General features: G+C 51.5%; 1 pseudogene across 1 annotated transcript; it reads right to left on the bottom strand.

Annotated features, from left to right (window-relative positions):
• LOC308622323 lies at nt 1-6,898 on the bottom strand (annotated as a pseudogene). Its single transcript has 4 exons — nt 6,799-6,898; nt 4,633-4,789; nt 1,747-2,241; nt 1-180 (listed from the first exon to the last, which is right to left on the bottom strand). The product of its transcript is annotated as an uncharacterized misc_RNA (transcript).
• Between the last annotated feature and the right edge of the window lie 1,134 nt (nt 6,899-8,032).

The following is an 8,032-nucleotide window of genomic DNA, read 5'->3' as shown; positions in this document are numbered from 1 at the left end:
CTAGGAGCTCAGCAGGCTGCTGACCGGCACATCTGCTTGTGGCCTCCCCACAAGCTTCTCAGCCTGGCAGCTTAGCTCTGGAAGGAGCACTCCAAGAGTAAGTGTTCCACGAAGCAGGAAGCAGAGGCTGCCAGAGCAGTCAAGTGCCTGGGACTGGGTCAGCATCACTTCTGCCGTATTCTGTTGGTTAGAGCAGTGACAGGGACCCCAGATTCAAGGGGCCAGAGAAAGAACACGTGGCGTAGGAGAGATTGCTGTGGCACCTTTGGAAAACACAATCCACACGGCAAGGGGATAGTAAAGGATGGGTGAGCAGGGAAGGGAGGTGTTCTTTGTAGGGACGGCCTCCCTGATCAGCCTCCTTGGAGCACAGGCCTGCAGGGAGTGAGGATATCTGGGGAAGAGTGTTATAGGCTGAAGATGGCAAGTACAAAGGCCCTGAGGCCAGGCCTTAGGCATGGTGCTTGGCCTGGTGAGCAACAGCTGAGGTGCGGTGGGAAAGGAGCTGTGAGACCAGCACTTGCAAGACTCAAGCAATGAATTATCTGTAGGCCCCAATAGTTCACAGAAACCTGAAGGCTTTTAAAGCTTTGGGGGCTTTGCTGCAGCCCTTGGTGATGACTCCACCCACACCTGCCCTGTGCTGCTTGCCTTTCCCATCCTGAACCCACTGGTGCTCTCGCCAGCAGGTTGTCCCTTTTCTCCTTGATCTCTATCAACCCATGAGGCCTTGTCATTGTCACCCTCTTCGACCCAGAAGCCAGGTGCCAACCAGGTTGCCTGTGTTGTTATGTTTGCTGCTATGAGACAGGTTCAGGGCCGCAGAGCAAATTCTACATGTCTGTGTCATAGTCCTGTGTCACAGTATTTATACTTCTCAGGTCGGTCCATTGGGGCCCCAGCCCAGAAACAGGGAAATGGCTCAGAGCCAAAGGGGCCCAGGTGCCCTTTGCTGGGACTGAAACCTGCCCTGTTCCCCGCCTAGCTCTAGCCCAGCCCCTTCTGGGGTTGGAACTCTCCACCCACAACCCAACCCATTGGCTGGCTGAACCCTTCTCTACACCATCGGATTATCTGGAACCATGACTGACCCCAGCCGGGCTCTGGACTCTTCTGGCTTCCCCACTGAGGGGCCGTCTGTCTGATTTGCCACCTGAAGACGAGCAGCTGGGGGAGAGGTGGCAGGGTGGATAAAGGTGCCAATTCAGGAGTCTGCCTGAGTGGGTTTAGATGTGGCTCTGCCTGGCAATGACAGGGTTACCTTGGGCAAGTAGTTTAACCTCCCCATCCTTTTGATCCTTCAATAGAGGGCCTTTACTACATCTTTAAAATATTAGAAATAGGGGGCTTCCCTGGTGGCGCAGTGGTTGAGAGTCCGCCTGCCCATGCAGGGGACACGGGTTCGTGCCCCGGTCCAAGAAGATCCCACATGCCGTGGAGCCGCTGGGCCCGTGAGCCATGGCCTCTGAGCCTGTGCATCTGGAGCCTGTGCTCCGCAATGGGAGAGGCCACAACAGTGAGAGGCCCGCGTACCGCAAAAAAAACAAAAAACAAAAATATTAGAAATAGGTCTTAAGAATAATCCGCCATCTAGTTATTTCCCATAACCAGACAACTCTTAGACCTCCATCAACCTGCTGAACTGTTCCTTTTTCAGAGACTTTTTCATATACCATCCAGAAGTGTCCGGGTATCCTTCTAACTGTTGTGGCTTGCAGAATCAAAGTAACAACCTGAATTTGATACAAGTTCAATGTCTTTTCCTTTAAGAATTAACTCCTCTTTCTGGGCTTGAGACACTGAACAAGCAACGCCTGGTTCAAATACTTTCAAACGCTGCTGATATATTTCTCATACAAGAAATTCCAGATTTCAACCAGAGACCTGTCCTCTTGAATGACAACGGTGATGGGGAAGCACACAGATCTCATCTTGGAGCGGAAGCCAGGGTAACACCCTGCATTACATTCTGTACGTGACAACCGACAGTGCAAACCACAGCCAGTTCCTTCCTATTTCCCCACCATTTGTCCACCCAGAGCCTCTTCTTTTTCCTTCCAAGGAGACTGAGTTTGACCCTGATGTGATTCAAATCCCTCTGCAGCCTCCTGTGGGACCCTTCTTGACACCTGTGCATCCCTTCTGAGTGATGTCTACATCTTCTGGACCGTCGACTGCCTGATTGCTTTCATTCTCACAGCAGATGCAGCAAAGAGAGACCCCGTCCCTGTGCTCTTGTTTCTGCAACAGTAAAGTCGGCTGTAGTACTGACCTCATAAGTTCGCTGGGAGAATTCATTGAGTTCGTGCACACATATCAATATTAAGGGCTTGGAAGGATGCCCGGCACATTTTTGGTGCTAAGTGTTGGCTCTAATTATTTTACTATATTAGAGTCTGTGACTTCTTGGATGGAGCTCTAGACCTTTCCGTGCTGCTCCCCAGAGCCAGGCCCTGTAGCTGGACCCCATCTCGAGGCCCCACATGCACTGGGCCTCTCAAGTTACATTCTCCTCCCACTAGCCTGATAACCCATCATGCCCCCGACCTGGCCTATTCAGAGCACCAAGGAGGCAGGGTGTAGAGTCCATCTTGTGATAAAATTCAGCCAGAATCCATCTGAATTTCCAGAGGCTAAACCACAGGACCCAAAGTGGACACTGGAGCCCTTGAAGACAAAGCAGAAGCTCTTGGTGACGGGCAAACTTCAGGAACCGCCACACAAGACGGAGCTTTGGTTAATTAGCTGGGGGTGCTGGACGGGAAGGGGGCAACACGGTTGGAGGAGATGCTGAGACCTGGCTTCCGGCTCAAGCTTTTACTTAGATTGCGTCTCCCGGCATGCGATGTTCGGGAGTGCTCTTGGATAAGTAGGGGAGACAGAGTCCCTCACGCCCCAGTGGCGATGAGCAGACACTGGAGCTTTGTCCCCATTTGGGGAACGCTGGTCCGCTGAGTCAGCCTGATCACAAAAGGGTAAAGAATCAAGGAGCACAGGCTCCGGACGCGCAGGCTCAGCGGCCATGGCTCACGGGCCCAGCCGCTCCGCGGCATGTGGGATCCTCCCAGATCAGGGCACGAACCCGTGTCCCCTGCATCAGCAGGCGGACTCTCAACCACTGCGCCACCAGGGAAGCCCGGAACTTTTTTTTTTTTTGGCTGTGTTGGGTCTTCGTTGCTGTGCGCGGGCTTTCTCTAGTTGCATTGAGCGGGGGCTACTCTTTGTTGCGGTGCGCGGGCTTCTTTGGCTTCTCTTGTTGCGGAGCACGGGCTCTAGGCACACAGGCTTCAGTAGTTGTGGCACGTGGGCTTCAGTAGTTGTGGTTCGTGGGCTCTAGAGCGCAGGCTCAGTAGTTGTGACACACGGGCTTAATTGCTCCGCGGCATGTGGGATCTTCCCTGACCAGGGATTGAACCCGTGTCCCCTGCTTTGGCAGGCGGATTCTTATCTACTGTGCCACCAGGGAAGCCCAATCAAGGAACTTTTGAAGGTTAGAAACAGGCCCTGGTTTCTGTGTTACTTTTTTTTTTCTTTGAAAATTATTTTTTGTTGTGGTAAAAAAAAAAAAAAAAACCCATAACATAAAATGTATCATCTTAACCACTTTTAAGTATGCAGTCCAGCAGTGTTGAATATATGCACATCATTGTGCAGCCAGTCTTCAGAACTTTTTGCAAAAAAGTCTATACTTGTTAAACTCTGCTTCCCGGCGCCCGCCTCCCCCCGCCCCTGGTAAGCACCATTCTGCCTTCTGTTTCTCTGAATTTGACGCCCCTAGGTACCTCGTATAAGGGGATCACACAGGACTGGTTTCTGTGCTACTTTTGAAAACCTGGCGTTTGGAAACCTTTGTGACAGCCGTCAACACACACGCCATCCTCCCACCTCTTCTTCTCAGTCTCCCCCTTAAGGTCTCCCCCTGTGCTCAGCCCACAGGTACTGCCGTCCTCCCCACTCAGTCCTTGGCCAGTGCGTGGCCCCTCACACATTTTCTGGGTGCGCTCCCCCAGCCTTGGCTCCAACCAGCCTCAAACAGCTGACGGCTGCTCCCCCGTCTGGAGTCTTTATCCTCCCCGGGCCTCTGCCCGACCTTCAGGGCTCAGCATTTTGACCAAACGTCAGGGAGATGCTTGCATAGGCGGTCCAGGAACCGTATTTTAAGCACTACTGCTGCGTCATAACGACCGATTTCCTTGTCTGTCTCCCCAACCACTGTCGGCTCTGTCCCTCCTGACAGCCCAGCCTTGCAGACGTCAGAGTGAGTGAATGAGGGAAGAAATCCTAAAACACAGCTCAGTAGAAAAATGAGACCAAGAGAAAGCTCTCAAGGTGGAGACGGTACATTGAACACATGCATCTTTTCCCTAATGAAACTCCACTCAAACTACAGCACAGGGATTTAAGCGATAATACACAAACCCAGGAGGAGGGGGAAGTGGCAGAGCTGAAAGGCGGAGTCACAGGGGGCCGGTGGGAAAGCGAGAAGCCATGGAATCCTAGAGGGTACAGGAGCATCAGCCCCAGTCCCTCTGGAAGTGGGAGTGAAGACGAGGGAGGGATCACGGGAGCCATCCTAGGGGCTCCCCACCATCCCTTGTGAGCTTACCAGCACTCAGCATGCAGCCCACTTACCCAACCAGCTTCCTGCCAGGGGCCCAGTCTCTTGTCCACACAAGTGCCCTAATTCTGGTGACTGCTGAGTTTTCCAAACTGTACTCACTGTCCCCCAGCGGGGCTCTGAACACTTTCTGAGCTGTAGACCCTTTTTGGAGCATCTCATCGTGGGAGCCTTCATCCAGAAATGGCAGTACCGCCCTTACCTTATTCAGCTAGACTTGTGCTTAAAAGTCAGCGTTTCAAAACTCAACAATTTTTGTGTTAGGTATGCAGATTTAGGTGGTGAACTATTTTAAAGGTTAAAAAAAAAGATTAATGCAAAAATCAGCCAAGTGGTTACCTCTTTGGGGAAGGAATATGATGGAGGAGGAACACAGCAAGGGCTCTGTAGGACATTGAATTGTGTCCCTGACAATGGAAGCAGAGATTGGAGTGATGCAGCTACAAGCCAAGGAACGCCAAGGATTGCTGGGAGCCACCAGAAGCTAGGAAAAGGCAAAGACTTTCCTCAGGAGCCTTCAGACACCTTGATTGCAGACTTCTAGCCCCCAGAACTGTGAGAGAATATATTTCCCCCCTTTTTTTTTTTTTGGTACGCAGGCCTCTCACTGTTGTGGCCTCTCCCGTTGCGGAGCACAGGCTCTGGACGCGCAGTCTCAGCGGCCATGGCTCACGGGCCCAGCCGCTCCACGGCATGTGGGATCTTCCCGGACCGGGGCACGAACCCGTATTCCCCTGCATCGGCAGGCGGACTCCCAACCACTGCGCCACCAGGGAAGCCCTGCATTTCCTCTCTCTTATCATGTCCTGGATAATATCCTTGTGGTTTTGATAATATTTCTACTTTGTTTCAACTGTACTATTTTTCTGTAGCTTGTTTCTGACAGCAGAGTGTGTGGTTGTGATACATCCTCTTTATTAATAAACTGGTGTATACCACTGGTTTGAAAATCAATTTCTCATTAACTTTGAAATTTTGGTGGGAGGAAGTTGATACCTTAAAATAAACACATTGTTTTTTTGTTTTTTTTTTTTTGCGGTACACGGGCCTCTCACTGTTGTGGCCTCTCCCGTTGCGGAGCACAGGCTCCGGACGCGCAGGCTCAGCGGCCATGGCCCATGGGCCCAGCCGCTCCGCGGCATGTGTGATCCTCCCGGACCGGGGCACAAACCCGTGCCCCCTGCATCGGCAGGCAGACTCTCAACCACTGCGCCACCAGGGAAGCCCAAACACATTGTTTGAATCCCAACCAGTGCACCAAGCTGTCCTACTTCCATTGTTTTATTTGCCCCTTGAGCCTTTTTAGTTCTTCATAAAACACAGCGTCTTAACACCTTGAATTCTTGCCTGGATCTGGTGTTAAAGTTTAACCTTCTATTTCCAGAAATCTTAGGCCTGAAACTTTTTTTTTTTTTTTTTTGCGGTACACGGGCCTCTCACTGCCGTGGCCTCTCCCGTTGCAGAGCACAGGCTCCGGACGCGCAGGCTCAGCGGCCATGGCTCACGGGCCCAGCCGCTCCGCGGCATGTGGGATCTTCCCGGACCGGGGCACGAACCCGTGTCCCCTGCATCGGCAGGCGGACTGTCAACCACTGTGCCACCAGGGAAGCCCTCCCTTGTTTTTTTTTTTTTTTTAAAAGATGTTGGGAGTAGGAGTTAATTAATTAATTAATTAATTTTTGCTGTGTTGGGTCTTCGTTTCTGTGCGAGGGCTTTCTCTAGTTGTGGCAAGCGGGGTCCACTCTTCATCGCGGTGCGCGGGCTTCTCACTGTCGCAGCCTCTCTTGTTGTGGAGCACAGGCTCCAGATGCGCAGGCTCAGTAGTTGTGGCTCACGGGCCTCGTTGCTCTGTGGCATGTGGGATCCTCCCAGACCAGGGTTCGAACCCGTGTCCCCTGCATTAGCAGGCAGATTCTCAACCACTGCGCCACCAGGGAAGCTCTCCCTTGTTTTAAGCCACTCAGTTTGTGATCATTTGTTATAGCAGCCATGGGAAACTAACACAAGCCCCAAAGCTTTACTAATGTTATATTTCTTGACCTGGGTTATGAGTACTAGGGGATTAGCTTTAGTATTGTTTTTAAACTATACATATGTGATTTCACATTAACAAAATTAAAAATAAATAACAGCAGAAAAGGAACATCCAGCGAGGGTCTGGGCCTTGAAGATGTGTTCACATCGGGCACATTTGGCTATGGGTTTGCTGTGCATGCCAAGATCGTGGCAGGTCCGTGGGATGCGTCCTGGAGGGGGCTCTCTGGGGCTGAGCTTGAACATCGTAGATCATGGGATACAGCAGATGGCAGAGGGGTGGTGGAAGCTTCTTGTCTTACATGTGAACATCTCATGTGATCACCGTCCCAGGAGGTGCCATGTCAACAGGAAGATGAGATGCCCCTTCTTCCTGGGTGCAGCAGGCTGTCCGCCTCACGGGAGGGTCGCGGACTGGATAGCTGAAGTGGGAAGGGTCCCTCCGGAGGCTCTGCGGGGGTCTGCTGACCTGCAGCATCTCTCTGGGAGGCAGCCTGAGGTCCTCCTTCTTCGCCCTGATGGGAGACGCTTGAGGCATAGCATCCCCCTCAGTGGGAGCCCTGTCCGCCGCAAAGTGGGCAAGGTCTGAGCAGCCCCACCATCTCCAAGATGCTTATTACAATCCGAGGCCACAGTTGGCTTTCTGTTGATGGCCCTGTGGAACTTCCAAGAGAAAGGCGTCATCAAGGGCCAGAGGAGCCCCTTCAAGAAACTGAAATAGAGGAGCCACTTGAGGAGAAGCAGCCTCCACCCACCCCTGGTGTCATGGGACTTCCTCTGCAGGCCTCCTGCAAAACCCTGTTGCCTTCGTGAGCACTGCCCCCTGGAGCAACTTTCCTCTTCCCTTTGCTCAGCCAGAGGAATCAGGGCCGTGGGCTTTCTTGGTGATTTTTTTTTCTGTGCTTGGTTCCCTGCCCTGTAGTTAAGAGGAAATAACAGCCATCCCAGGAATTCTCAATAAATGTATATTATTTAGCTGAAAAAAAAATTGCTAAAGGATGAGAAAGTGAATAGTGAACACCTTATAAATTGTCCTAAACAAATAGATCTGGTTCTGAGTGTAAAAGCGCACTTTGAAAAGCGGGGAGAGACGGGAAAAAGTCACTTTATACCTCCCTTAAAACTGTGTTAAGTTCTGTTTAATGGCTATTCTAGGAAAGGGATATAATTCCTTTAAAAGCTGGACTGCCCTGCAGCTGAAGCCAAGTTGTAAAACTGTTTGGGACATAGTAGGAAGGTTAGTAAAGAGACCAATCCTACGGTCATTTCTAACGATTGACGGGAGGGGTGTTTGGAATGGTTTAAATGCTGGCTGTCAAGAAAACCAGTGATTGGAAAAACAACATCACGGGGCTTTTTATATGGCCCACTGGTATCGTG

Source organism: Mesoplodon bidens, assembly GCF_964165515.1.
Source record: "Mesoplodon bidens genome assembly, chromosome: 9".
Taxonomy (NCBI): domain Eukaryota; kingdom Metazoa; phylum Chordata; class Mammalia; order Artiodactyla; family Ziphiidae; genus Mesoplodon; species Mesoplodon bidens.
Note: the sequence above shows the minus strand (reverse complement) of the source record. Positions and strands in the feature narration are given on the sequence as shown.